General features: G+C 38.7%; 1 long non-coding RNA gene across 1 annotated transcript; it reads right to left on the bottom strand.

Annotated features, from left to right (window-relative positions):
* Nucleotides 1-8,913: 8,913 nt before the first annotated feature.
* On the bottom strand, nt 8,914-14,844 carry LOC129052184 (uncharacterized). Its single transcript, XR_008517074.2, has 4 exons — nt 14,478-14,844; nt 12,535-12,645; nt 10,197-10,333; nt 8,914-9,383 (listed from the first exon to the last, which is right to left on the bottom strand). It is a non-coding gene; the product is annotated as an uncharacterized LOC129052184 (long non-coding RNA).
* Nucleotides 14,845-15,104: the final 260 nt, after the last annotated feature.

The raw sequence follows: 15,104 nt of genomic DNA, 5'->3' as shown, positions 1-15,104 counted from the left end.
AATAACCAGTTAAAAGAACACATTAAATAGTACAACAGTTTCTATACTACGACAGTTTCAAACAGTCTTACACATTTCAAAATGCATTATTGCATTAAAGTGTAATTCAGGTGCCATCTTCCCTTACCAAGCCTTCTACAGCTCCCTGTGGTTTGTAGATATTAGTTCCACTCTCTCTCACTGTTCTATATATTGCCAAATATATGACCTGTGATTCTAGTGAAACACCCTGCTCTATTTCACACCCGTAGATTTCTGCTTCAGACCTGTGAATTCCATAGCTTGGCACACCCTTTCTTACCATCACAGGTTATCCTTCAAGACCCATTCAAATTCCCATGATGTACTCTCCCTCCCCCATCCTTACGTGTTCCCATGGTACTTGTTTAGATTTATATAATGGAACTTGCTGTGTTCTGCCAGGAATTTTGAAATTATGCTTCTGCCTTTCCTCTCCAGTTGGGATCATAAACACTGAATAGCATTGCCATTTCTCTTGGCATAATGCCTCCCTGTGAGTGCTCCCTGAGTAAATATGTGTTGAATCCAGTTGGAAGTATCATAATTGATGTTTAACCTGACAATCTTTAGTCTTCAAAGAAAGGTTAAATTGGATACTGTTGAGGAGGAAAGTAAGTGTGTGATGCATTTTAAAAGATTCAAAAATAAAAAAGTAATAAAAACAAAACAAGAAATACATTTTATATTGTGTAAAGGGCATATTACATTTAACTCATTATAATATGTATTTTTTGTTGATAGAACAATGAGGCATCATTTTTCACATGAACAACAACCCCATTATGGCACCAGGTTGTTTAAGTTTGAACATCGTAGCTTAGGTATGAAACATCAACTATATCATTTTAAAAGAACGCAGTGTAAAGAATTTGTGGCAGGTGGAAAAAACGTGAATATTTTTATTTAAATATGCTTTGGAGAGAGCAGCTCTGTGTTCCTTGACATAACTGACCTGTTCTCAAAATATTTGGGCTCAAATCTCATCTTGCTCTTGACTGATGTTGCAATTTCTAAGGTGCCTTTATCTTTGTTCTGGATTGATCTTTAATCGGGTGTGACTTCTGACACATTTGCTTTAAATTTCTCTCTCCTCCCCTGTCAAGTAGTTAATGATCTCAAAATGTCACACTTGATTCCACAGATTTCCCAGGGAGTCAAGTGTAGGTAGAATAACAAAACAAATGAAAAGTGCAAATCACTTTATTGGTACTTTCTCCACGTACATGCCAAGCTGGCTGCATGGGCTTGTGACCCATGGGCAGTGGCACAGGGACCGTGCTCAGAAGGACCCCACACTTGGTGGGATATTCTGCTGTTAATAATTTTAAGTTGTGTTGTGTAAGTGAAGTCTGATGGAGCCATGGAGCATGCACATAAGCAGAAGAGTTCTGTACAAAATGTGAATTTGTGTGTCTGCTCTTGTTTGCTGCACATTTGCATATAGTGTTATGATGGCCCGTGAGCACAGAATTCTGGCAATGCGCAGGAGTTCAGGAAGACTCAAAGCATGTTATACCCACAACATATAAATCAAGCGACAGCCCTGACAGCCCCAAAGGCCAAACTTTCCATTCACACCAGAATTTGCTTTGAATGCAGAAAGAAGAAAATGGCATTGAATGAATCATGAATGATCAAAAAACCTTATCATAGCCTATGTTAGCCAACCACATATGCTGAAAATGACATAGAATGGGAAAGGTAGGATAATCTATATTTTATTTTCCTTTCAGTCCTTCTTTATTCATCACTAATCCCCAGTTAGGGAATGTTGGTAGAAGGTGAGTATATGAATAAGTAAAACCAAAACAGTCAAGTTAGTTTTGTGCAGCATTTTCATTGGTCTGGTAAGAATTAAATACATATGCACGTATGAGCTTTAGATCCAAATTTTTTAATTTTGGTGATTCTTCACACACATTAAAAACTCTTTATTTGAATTTAAAACTGGCATTGCACAAAATAAAGATGAAAGATAAAATTCATGCTAAGAACTGAAAATTGTAATTTAAGTTTTCTTTACTTAGAACAACATTAAATAGCAAATAAAAAACATGATGACAAGTCAAGAGGGAGACTGTGGAAGAGAGAAAACAGCTTTGTATTTCAGTACCTTTAATGGCATTTCCCCCCTGCTTTTTGACAGGGGCTCCGCATTTTCATTTTGCACTGGGCCCCACAACATACATAGTTTGCCCAACACACATGTACGGATCTTAACAGACAAAATTCATGTTAACACAATTTTGAAGTAAGTAATCTCTATTTCCAAAAACCACAAAGAACATTGTCAGAAATTGTCCATGGGAGGAAAATCTTTTTGTGGTCTACAGGGACACAGTAAATGCATGCCATGGCCCAAGGAAAGAAGTCATATTGGAAATTGCTTGAGGATCAGACGACCACTTACAGTCATTTCTTCAGTGAGACCAGTACATTAAAGCATGCTCCAGCCTCATTATATTAAATGGGTCAATTAATCCATTTGCATCCTGACCCAAACAAATCCCAGCTGAAAACCAGAGACCTGTCATTTATTCAAAAATAGGTATTGGTCACAGAATATTGCATGGTGAGCAAGACAGTCACAGTCCTTGTCTTTGTGGAATTTGCTGACCAGTGTCATGGAAAATAAAGAAGGTAGTAAAGTAAAAAAATACTTAAAAAAGCACTGTAGAGTTTCCTGTTAGAGGAATTTGTATTAGTCACCAGGACTCTTTCAGTGCAAGTGACAAAAAAAAAAAGCCACAAAAACACCCCCAAAACACACACAGTAACACCTCTAACTAGCTTCAGCAAAAAGGAAGTACAAGTTTATATAACACAAATCACAGGAATTATGCATGGAACAGAGGTGATTCTCCTTCTCCAAGGCAAAGCTGAGACTTTTCTTTATCAGAAAGGGGGAACTGGGTGGTGCTTCAGTATAGAATTGTTTAATAAATATTTTGATGATGTAAAGAATCACCTCTATTCTATTGGAAATGCACTTAAAATTTTTGATGTAATAACTTTTCTTAAAGCAGGAAACTCCTGAATTTTCTCGTTCGTTTGAGCTATGTCTTGAATCTGGAGGACACCATCTATAGTTTGTTGGGAATGTCTGTCTGAGACTTAGATAAAATGTCTTGGAACACTAAAACATGTTTAATAACCTCCCCAAAAGGCAGGAAAGTGGAATCAGAGGATTGAGAAAACAGAGGGAACAAACATAAATGAAAATACAACATATCAAACAAACATAAATGAAAATAAAACATATCAAAATTGTGGGGTACAGATAAAGCAGTGTTTAGAAGGAAATTTAGAGCATTAAATGCTTATACTAGAAAATAAGAAAGGGCTCAACTCAATCTAATCTCCAACTTTAAACAAGAAAAAAAGAGCAAAACAAACTGAAAGCAGACAGAAGTAAGAAAATCATGCAGATATAATAAAAACTTGGTAAAGTTGAAAACAAACAAACAAAAACAATACAGCAAATCCATTAAACCAAAAGCTGGTTCTTTGAAAAGATCAGTAAAATTTATGAACTCTAGCAAGACTGATAAAGAAAAACGGGAGAGAAGACAAACATTACTAATGTCAGGAATAAAAGATACAGACTCTGCAAACGTTAGAAAGATAAAAAAGAAATACTATGAATACCTCGATGCATATAAATTCTACAACCCAGATGAAATAAAGCAATTTCTCAAAAGCCACAAACTATCTAAACTCACCCAAGATAAAATAGATACCTGAATAGTTCTATAACTATTAAATACATTGAATCCATAGTTTAAAATCTTCCACAAAAGGAAATCTCAAGCTCAGGTAGTTTCACTGACATATTCTACTAAACATTTAAAGAAGATATAGTAACAGTTCTACACGATCTCCTCTAGGAGATAAAGGAAGAGCCAACACTTTCCAATTTTTTATGAGGCCAGTATTTTCCTGATACCAAAATTAACGCCACTACAAGAAATTAAAACTACAGACTAATATCTCTCATGAATAAAGATGCAAAAGTCCACAACTTAATATTAGAAAATTAAATATAGCAATGTAGAAAATCAACAGAGGCTTAGCTAGGAGGTGTAAGACTGATTCAGTATTCAAAAATCAATCAATGTAATTCCGCATGTTAACAATTGAAAGAAGAAAACCACATGACTATATCAATAGATACAGAAAAATAATTTGACAAACACAGCCAGGCGTGGTGGCTTACGCCTGTAATCCCAGCACTTTAAGAGGCTGAGGTGGGTGGATCACTTGAGGTCAGGAGTTCAGACAGCCTGGCCAACATGATGAAACTCCATCTCCATTAAAAATGCAAAAATTAGCCATGTGTGGTGGCAGGCACCTGTAATCCCAGCTACTCAGGAGGCTGAGGCAGGAGAATTGCTTGAACTTAGGAGGCAGAGGTTGCAGTGAGTTGAGATTGTGTAACTGCACTTCAGTCTGGGTGACAGAGCAAGACTATGACTCGTTTAAAAAAAAGGAATTTGACAAGCATAACATCCATTCATGATAGAAGCTCTCAACGAACAAGGAACAAGATGAACATTCTCAAGTTGAGAATGATATTTACAAAAATCTCCACAGCTAAAATTATACTTAATGGTGAAAAATGGATGTCCACTCTTATCCCTCTTATTCTCCATTATACTGGAAGTCCTAACTGTTGTAATTGCAAAAATAAGAAATAAAAGACATGTCAATTGGAAGAAAAAAAAAAACTGTCTCTATTTGCAGATGACATGATTGTTTATGTAGAAAATCCCCAGGAATCTTTAAGAATAAACTCCTAGGACTAATAGTGAATTTAACAAGGTTGCAAGGATACAAAGTAAACACATAAAAACAAGTTGTTTGTATTTGTAAGCAATGAACAATTGAAACTGAAATGAAAAAAAACAAAAGCATATTACTGTGTTTATTTGCTGGAGCTGTAACAAAGTGCCACAGACTGAGTGGCTTGACCAATAGAAATCTATTTTCTCACAGTTCAGGCAGCTAGAAAGGTGAGATCAAGGTTTTAGTAGTGTTGACTTTTTCCGAGGGCTTTTTCTTTGATTTGTAGATGGCTGTCTTCTCCCTTTGTCTTCACCTGGTCTTCTCTGTGCATGTTTGTGTCCTAATCTCTTCTTACACCAGTCATATTGCATTACACCATTCTAATTACCTCATTTTACCTTACTTACCTCCTTAAAAACCCTATCTCCAAATATAGTCACATTCTGAAGTACTGGGAGTTAGGATCTCAACATATAAATTTTTTTGGTGGGGAGGTGGCGGGGACACAATTCATTCTATCACAATTATTAACAATAGCTTCAAAAAATGAAATGTTTACGTTACAAATCCAATATAACCTGCAGGATCCTTATGCCAAAGGCTACAAATGCTGAAGAAAGAAATCAACAGTAAGAAAACAACCCAATTTTATTTTCTTTTACTTTTTAAAATTAGGTTTAATTTAATTTTTTAAACTTTTTAAATTCAATTTTTATTTTAAGTTCAGAGGTGCAAGTGCAGGATGTGCAGATTTGTTACACAGGTAAATGTTTGCCATGGTGGTTTGCTGCACAGATTATCCCATCACCCAGGTATTAAGCCCAGCTATTCTTCGTGATGCTCTCCCTCCCCCCACCCTCCTACAGGTCCCAGTGTGTGTTGTTCCCCACAATGTGACCATGTGTTCTCATCATTCAGCTCCCACTTATAAGTGAGAACACATGGTGTTTGGTTATCTGTTCCTGTGTTAGTTTGCTGAAGATAATGGCTTCCCACTCCGTGCATGTCCCTGCAAAGACATGATCTCATTCCTTTTTATAGCGGCATAGTATTCCATGGTGTATATGTACCACATTTTCTTTATCCGGTCTATCATTGATGGGCATTTAGGTTGATTCCATGTCTTTGCTATTGCGAATAGTGCTGCAATGAACATATGTGTGCATGTGTCTTTATAATAAAATGATTTATATTTTGGGGGGTATATAGCCAGTAATGGGATTGCTGGTCAGATATTTCTGCCTCTACATATTTGAGGAATCACCACACTGTCTTCCACAATGATTGAACTAATTTACACTCCCACCAACAATGTAACAGGGTTCCTTTTTCTCTGCAACCTCACCAGCATCTGTTGTTTCTTGACTTTTTAATAGTCACCATTCTGACGGGCATGAGATGGTATCTCGTTGTGGTTTTAATTTGCATTTCTCTAATGATTAGGGATGTTGAGCTTTTTTCATGTTTGTTGGCCACATGTATGTCTTCTGTTGAGAAGTGTCTGTTCATGTCCTTTGCCCACTTTTTAATGGGGTTGTTTGGTTTTTTTCTTGTAAATTTGTTTAAGTTCCTCGTAGACTCTGAATATTAGACCTTTGTCAGATGAATAGATTGCAAAAATTTTCTCACATTCTGTAGGTTGTCTGTTCACTCTAATGATAGTTTCTTTTGCTGTGCAGAAGCTCTTTAGTTAAATTAGATCCTGTTTGTCAATTTTTGCTTCTGTTGCGATTGCTTTTGACGTTTTCATCATGAAATCTATACCCATGCCTATGTCCTGAATGGGATTGCCTAGATTTTCTTCTAGGATTTTCATAGTTTTGGGTTTTACATTTAAGTCTTTAATCCATTTTGAGTTAATTTTTGTATATGGTGTAGTGAAGGGGTCCAATTTCTATTTTCTGCATATGGCTAGCCAGCACTCCCAGCACCATTTATAAATAGGGAGTCATTTCCCCATTGCTTGTTTTTGTCAAGTTTGTCAAAGATCAGATAGTTGTAGGTGTGCAGTCTTATTTCTGAGCTCTCTATTCTGTTCCACTGGTCTATGTGTCTGTTCTTATACCAGTACCATGCTGTTTTGGTTACTGTGACCTTGTAGTATAGTTTGAAGTCAAATAGTGTGATGCCTCCAGCTTTGTTCTTTTTGCTTAGGATTGTCTTGGCTATTCAGGCTCTTTTTGGTTCCATATGAATTTTAGAATAGTTTTCTTTCTAATTTGTGAAGAATATCGATGGTAGTTTAATGGAAATAGCATTGAATCTACAAATTACTTTGGGCAGTATGGCCATTTTCATGGTATTGATTCTTCCTATGCATGTGCATGAAATGTTGCTCCATTGTGTCTTCTCTGATTTTCTTGAGCAGTGATTTGTAGTTCTCCTTGAAGAGGTTCTTCACTTCCCTTATTAGCTCTATTCCTGGGTATTTTATTTTTTTTGTAGCAATTGTCAATGGGAGTTCATTCATGATTTGGCTCTCTGGTTGCCTGTTGTTTGTATATAGGAATGCTAGTGATTTTTGCACGTTGATTTTCTATCCTGAGACTTTGCTGAAGTTGCTTATCAGCTTAAGAAGCTTTTGGGCTGAGATAATGGGGTTTTCTAGATATAGGATCATGTCATCTGCAAACAAAGATAATTTGACTTCCCCTCTTCCTATTCGAATATGCTTTATTTCTTTCTCTTCCTGATTGTCCTGGCCAGAACTTCCAATACTGTGTTAAATAGGAGTGCTGAGAGAGGGCATCCTTGTCTTGTGCCAATTTTCAAGGGAAATGCTTCCAGCTTTTGCCCATTCAGTATGATATTGGCTGTGGGTTTGCCATATATGGCTCTTATTATTTTGAGGTATGTTTCAGCAATACCTAGTTTATTGAGAGTTTTTAACATGAAGCAGTGTTGAATTTTATTGAAGGCCTTTTCTTCATCTATTGAGATAATCATGTGAAAACAACCCAATTTAAAAAATGAACAAAAGACCTGACTGGGCATACCATCAAAAAGGATTTATGAAAGGCAAAGAAATACATGAAAAATGCTCAACATCATGAAACACTAAGGAAATCAAACTAACAACATGTTAAGATACCACTATATACCTATTAGAATGCTAAAATAAAAAAAAATTCATACCAAGGGTTGGTGAGGATGTGTAGCAACTGAGTATGTGAGTATGTGTATGTATGGAACACTCACATATTGATGCTGGAGATGGAAATGGTACAGCCACTCTGAAAAATCATTTGGTAGTTTCTTAAATCAAATATATACATATACTTACTACATGACCCAACTGTCCCACTCCTAAGTATTTACCCTAGAGAAATGAAATCTTAGGTGCACGTAAAAATCTGTACATAAATGTTTATAGCAATTATTTTCATAATTTCCCAAAACTTACAAACAACTTAAATATCCTTTTGTAGGCGAGTGGATAAACAAGCTCTGGTGCATCCATACGTGGAATGCTACTCAGCAATAAAAAAGAATAAACTGCTGACACATATGATAACTTGGATGAATCTCAAAGGCCTTATGCTGAGCGAAAGAAACCACTCACAAAAATGTAACACACTGCATGTTTCTCGTTACATGACATTTCAAAAACTGTAGTGATGGAAAACAGATCAGTGGTTACCAGGAGTTGGGAGGGTTGGGTGGAAGATGTGACTATAAAGAGGTAGTAAGATAGGACTACCTCTTTGTAGGTACCACTTTTTTGATGGTAGACGTGTGTATTGGTGTTCTACATTCATAAGGAAGCCTCCATTTTGAAATGCTGGGATTAAAGAACAATGTTTTCTTTTAAAGTGTGTGTCAAATATTCTACTTGAAAAATTTTTCTGTTAAGAGTCAGTTCTCGGAGTAATTACTGGCATGTAAGAAAAATCAGGGTCAAATGGATGAACCTAGTTTATCAAAGGGAAGGAATGAATGGATATTACCCACATGTCACAGTTTTGATATAGGTGGAATTAATTGATTATTCTGGATCTGGCTTTCTTCTGAAAGGAGTTTCGTCTTCCGAAGGGAACACAGGGTTGTTGTCTAAACCCATTATTGAGTCTCTGGGGACAACTAGGTAACTGTTCCAAGAAACAAGTTGGGGAAAGGTGAATATTATAATCCCCCTATCACCTTTCCTGTAGCAGAAACTGTGGACCCTCTCATGACATCTAATCACAACTCTCTTCTGCCTGTGTGGAAATCAAAGTGACATATTTCTTCCCATTTTATTTATGGAGACAGATACCAGAAGAGCAAGCATGCAAGAGTTCGAAACAAATACATCTTAAGCACGAGGTTGGCACATGTTGCAGATTTTCTTCCCCAATACAGGTGTGCAACCTCACATTTCAGAAGAGACCTGAGACCTCTAACTTCTTGATGGGAACAAAAGATAACAGTCTCAGTTGTGATACCACATATGTTTCCCGTGAGAAGGGAGACACTCCAGGGCCATCCCCCCACCTCACCCCATTTGTTGGGCTGTCCTGTGGGCACCCTCTGGTGGTCACTTAGGTTGAGTGGCTCTCTGTTCCTTGCATCCAGGAGCTCCCTGGTTGGAACACCACCTATAAAATAAACAGAAACATTCTGATTTGTTTCTTTGAGGCAGCAATAGAGAAATAGCTGCACTAACAGGATAAGAAGCAGAAAAGAAACAAATTATTTTCTGATCAGATGGTGTTAAAATGTGGTCTTCAAAGCTAGGGATCCTTGTATTTTTCTTCAGCTGCATGAGCAAGTCTCTTTGCCTTCCTGGGGTTTAATTTTCTCATCCAGAAAATAAGAAACTTAAACTAGGTTATTTCTAAGGGTGCGTCCGGCTTCGAATGTATATAATATCTAATAATTTGTTTAGTAGGTGCTTTCTGTAGTGGTGCTAGGTGCTGTTCCTGACACCTGGCTTGACACCAACCTCAAGAAGAGATTATGCCTGGAAAATTGAAAGCCATGTGAAGACACTTTGTAGGCATCATTTTGTTTTTCATTTTCTGGCCCTTTCTACCCATTCCAGTGCAAGCTTCCTTAATATTTGAAATAGATGAGCATGATTAAGGCATAATTAAAGCCAACTGAAACTTAGCTTCTTCCAAAAGTCTCTCATCTAATCACAACTAAGACCTGTTAGTTTTCAGTGAGAGGTAAGGATGTAAATTTAAATTCTACACCCCTGCCTAAAATGTGGACAAGAGCCTCTTTTCTGCATCTTTGGGTACTGCCTATCACTTTTAAGCTGCACAAGTTCTGGAGCTGGAAGTCATATTTAAAAAGCACACCTCACATTTAGTTATATCTTGCAGCTAGCAAGGCAATTGTTCCCTACAATTCTCTGTGAATTTTTAAGCTAATTGATTCCTTGCTGTCATCTTCAGTTCCCTTACCTGTGAGGTGGGGCTGTGAAAGTCAAAGACAACCCATGGGGACATGCTTTGTAAACAGCCACTTGTTGTAAACAGGTACGCAAGCATTCGTGAGGGTTATGAAAGTTGATTTCACAGCTAGGTCCCAGGGATAGTACCTGAAAGTTACAGTGAGTTTTTATAGGGCACCAAGCAATTACTGCAAATACTTCTTGACTTATAATAATTTCACACCACTGCAAGTTGTTGTCCTTATAGGAAGGCAGACAGATAACATTTCTTAGAGAAGCACACACCCTAAAAGCAACTAACTAAATAGAGACTCAGAAAGACTCACAAGAAAGAATGCATTTCTTATCATTCAGGCTATTAACAATGTTTTTGGTCAGAGGAGACCAAAAATATTTTGTCCCATTTATTTATGAAAGAATAAACCAAGGATTTTCTGTTGGTTAGTTTATTCTTCCATAAAGAAGCCTTCATTTCAAAATTCTGGGGTTGAAGAAGGCTTTTTTTCCAAGATAAATGCTAAACACTCTCATTTAAGAAAATTCTTTTAGTAATTAACTCTGGGAGTAGTCCATGGTATGTATAAGAAAAATCAGGTCTAAAGGAATAAATGCAGATTATCAAATGAGAAATATAGTCATATGGTAGTTATAAAGATTAAATGAGATACTATATATTGCCTAACAAAGTAAATGACCAAGAAAACGTAGTTTCATATGAATAGTATCATAGTGAAGCATTTGTCTGTTTTTTGGTAGATACTGGATTTGGTAGGATATAAGTTACATTGGGAAGGGAATAGTTCTGAGTTCTTTCTCTTTGGTAACACACTGGGTTGTGGGAACCGTGGTTCAATAGTCTTTTATCCAGGAAGATGAGCTCTTTCTACCTTTGCAGTGTGATTCCAACTTTCTTGCCTTGCTCCACTTGAGTCATTGTGTTTCCAGTAAGTGACCTCCCTTCCTTTGGACCACTCCCTAGACTTCTCAAGCCCCTGTCTTTTCTTCAACACATTTCTTCAATGTGTTTCTCCTGCTTTACAAGAACATACCCCAACCCTACCGACTCTCTTATTCTTTGTGCCAAGTAATATTTGGGGACTGTAGCTCTGTTCTCTTGCCCTCCTCATTCCATGTTGTGGTCTGATTGCTCTTAGTTCCTATTTTTCCTCCGAGATGCTGTGACACAATGCCTGGGTGGTGTCTTCCCCTAGAGTATGCACCCAATTGTTCTGGGAAGTCAGGAAGGACTGTGGTGTTTTCTGCCTTGCTTTGTCAAATGTTGTCTCTTCCTACAGTAATCCCAGGGACTCTTTTTAACCCAGGATTTTATTCTAAATGGAATGTTAAGAGAGTTCAGATGCTGAGAGACAGGTCAGGGCAGCGGGGGTGGGGAGAGGTGTGAGCTTATCCAGATCTGTGGCTTTGCCAGGACTGTTTTCAAGTTGACACAGTGCTAAATAAAAAGCCCCTTGCTTTGATCTCAGGGACTTCCTGAGTAGACTGTCTGATTAGATAAAGATCACATATCCCACCCCCATCCTTTAGGAAGTAATCTAAGCTTTGCAGCTATTCCTTGTCCTGTCTCCTTCTCAAAGTCTGTCTGTCTGTATCACTGGGTCCCTCCCTAGGTCTTGGGCTTTTCTTTCTGTTCGAGCAGGAAAAGGGAGCCTGAGAAAATAGAGCACGTCTTCCTCTTTGAAATCTTCTTAAGTTGTTTAGAAACAAAGCAAAAGCTTTGTTTGAGAACTTCATATGGACCTCGTCTGGTCCAGGGCATCAAAGGAAACTGATCTGTTTGCAATATGGTCAGCTGCTGAGATGCTATGAAGCAAGCGAGTTGGCAGGTGGAAGAGTTGGAGAGAGAAATACAGTCAGTGCCTGCACTGGGTTCCTTAGCCAAGAAAAGAGGGTGGGGGTGTGTCTTTTCTCTTAGAACAACCCGTATCTCTTTAAGCTAGGTCTGGACACCCAGGAGATGCAGCACAAACTGCCTTTGAAGATGACGAACTGACTCACTCTTGGGAGTACAGCACTTTTAAGAAATGCTTGGACCTAAAAAGCTGTCAAATTGGAAGTCATCTAGGCTAGGTTGCAGCTTTTCGCTCTGCTCAGGAGGAGAGTCTCTTTAAGACATTAAAAAGTGACTTTGCAAAAGGGTACTTGTACTTTTAATATTTTGTTTTATTCAACACTCTGTGCCAATCACTATTTTAAGTGATACACATGCACAATTTCCATAATATAAATGTTGACTCATTAATTCTTCATGGCAACCCTGTGAGCAACAGTACCGTTATGATCATATTTTACAATGAAGAAACGAAGGCATGGGGAAGTTAAGTAAGTACCTTGCTTAAGGTCACAGCTAGCATGCAGCCAATTAGGGAGTCAAACCTGAGCAGTCTAGCCCAAGAATCTGACTGCTGCCTCTCCTGTCTCTACACACACTTCGACATTCCCTAGTAAAATACACATGAAAAGAAAAGATGTGAATTAAACACTACTTTTTAATATTAACATACATGTGAAAAATAGTTATGCATTTATATGGGAGGGAGTTGAATGTAGCAGTCATTCATCAGTTTCACAAGCATGTCTTTGAGAGCTCACTGTGTGTGCCAGGCCCTGGGCTAGAAGCCGAGGATCAAGTGGTGAAGAAAACACACCAAGTCCCTGTGCTCAGGCTGAGGCTTCAAGGCACCAGGCCTAGGCAGACAGAGGAAGGATTATGTTTACCTTGCAGTGCTAATGAGGGTTTTAGATGCTTCTGGGGCCAGAATTCTGGAACGTCCTAGAGCGTTTCTCCCCTTGGATCCAAGCAACAATCACCTCTTACCTAGAAAGGCAGTAGGCTTCAGAGGGTTTCTGGTCTACCACACTAGCTGTAAGAATTTCGACAATTGTCATCAGGATTCATGTGGTTTAGGCCTCTGAGGATGAAACTGCTAATTTTCTTTTCAGCATCTTCTTTATCTGTCATAAAATCCTTTTTTTTTTTTTTTTTTTAATGTGGGGCACATGACTATTCTGGATAAAGACGATCTCTTTTTATTGTTTTGGAGACAGGGTCTTATTCTGTCACCCAGGCTGCAGTGTAGGGGCATGATCTCAGCTCATGGAAACCTTCACCTCCTCCTGGGTTCAAACGATTCTCATGCCTCAGCCTCCTGAGTAGCTGGGATTATAGGCACATACCACCATGCCTGGCTAATTTTTGTGTTTTCAGTAGAGACAGGGTTTCACCATGTTGGACAGGCTGGTCTCGAAATTCTGACCCCAACTGATCCACCAGCCTTGGCCTCCCAAAGTACTGGGATTACAGGCATGAGCCACTGTGCTCTGCCAATAAAGGTGATTTCCACCATCAGCTCATGCAACTAATTGTGGCCATATGACTATGTTCTGGTCAATGGGATGTAAAGAGAAATGGTATCTTTAACTTCTGGGAAGCCCTTTCTCACTCCCTGTTTTTTTGCTAGCTGAAATAAGAATGTGATGGCTAGAGCTTGTACAGTCATCTTAGACCACGAAATGGAAATTACTTCAAGAGAAATATGGAGCAGTGAGACTGAGGAAACCCAGATCTTGTACTCACCTGGGACTATCAACTTCTGTTTTTTAATGAGAGAGCAATAAGCTTCTACCTTATTTAAGCCATGGTTACTTTGTTTTTCTCTCACCTGCTGTGAAGCCTTATCCTAATTGACATAGCATCCTCCCTTAATATTTGATGTGGTTTTATATATTTGGGTCTTTCTAAAGCCACCTAATATCTGTCCTGTACTTCTTTTCTCTTTAAATTAACCAGAGTTCGGTTGTCTTGTTTTCAGGTTTGAGCCCTTTGGTACCATTTGTCTCTAAGTTCTGTCCTTCGGTTTGCAAGCATAGTGTGAAGTCAATGCTTTTAGGGTTAACATCTCTCCTCTAACACAAAGCTAATGTATCACACAGAACTCTGCTAATGAGGTCTGAACTCATTTGGGAATTTAGGAAGTATTTTTGCTCAACTCACACTCTACCACCTATTCCATGAATACAAGTCTTAGTTCCAGGGAAAAAGACAACATCTTGTGCTCTTTCAGGGCCCATGAGCCCCTCAGCAGGGTTATTGCTTACTTATAACCAGCAGAGTTATAGGTTGCTTCTCACAGGAGGGGACCGTGGTGTCCCTTTCTCTACAGCTTCACCTGGTGTACCCCAGTTTCTGACTTTGGGGTGTTGGGTCACTTCCTGAAAGCAGACAGTGCAGACTCTCCAGCCCCCAACCCTTCGGTGGAGTTTTCAGAACTACCTGTGCTTTCTTCCTTCTGTGTCATGCTGGTGGTGCTGCCCCGTCCCTGTTTTCCAGAAGAGCCCTCACAATCTCTGCAGGACCTGAGCTGGTTAGAGAGCCTCCTTCCTCTAATCAGCCTCCAGCCACAGCCCCGCACCAGGCGCCCTGATGCTTCTGCAGGCCCAGGGACAAGAAGGTTGGCTGGATGTCCGTTGGTCTCTCTCACCCTCTAGAGTGTGTGTGTGCAGGGGGGAGGGGGTTAATCTTCAAATAGATACAAACATTTTCCTGTAGCCAAAACTTAACCCTTGTATCTTTAGGCATTATAGCAACCTTAGAACTCTGGAAACCAATCCTTTTTGTTGTTTGTTTTGACAAATAAAGGAGATAGAATGTGGGATATACTTTTACGAGCTGCCATTTTGCCTGTCTTCTTTTCCTTTCATTCTCTCTTTTCTCTAATCTATATCCTATCTAGCTCTCTCCTCTCACTTTCTGAGTGACTGTTACCTTTTAGGATTAAGTCAGGATCATTCCTCAACCCTTGACCTCTGTGAAACTCAGATGCAATGTGACTCAGTGGGTCCTGTGTCTCTGAGCTCTGTTTTCAGTAACTTCCAGTTTCTGATTAGCAGTAGAAATACC

This window comes from Pongo abelii, chromosome 21 (assembly GCF_028885655.2).
Source record: "Pongo abelii isolate AG06213 chromosome 21, NHGRI_mPonAbe1-v2.0_pri, whole genome shotgun sequence".
In the NCBI taxonomy this organism is placed as follows: domain Eukaryota; kingdom Metazoa; phylum Chordata; class Mammalia; order Primates; family Hominidae; genus Pongo; species Pongo abelii.
The sequence above is the reverse complement of the archived record's forward strand: the minus strand, read 5'-3'. Positions and strand labels throughout refer to the sequence as shown.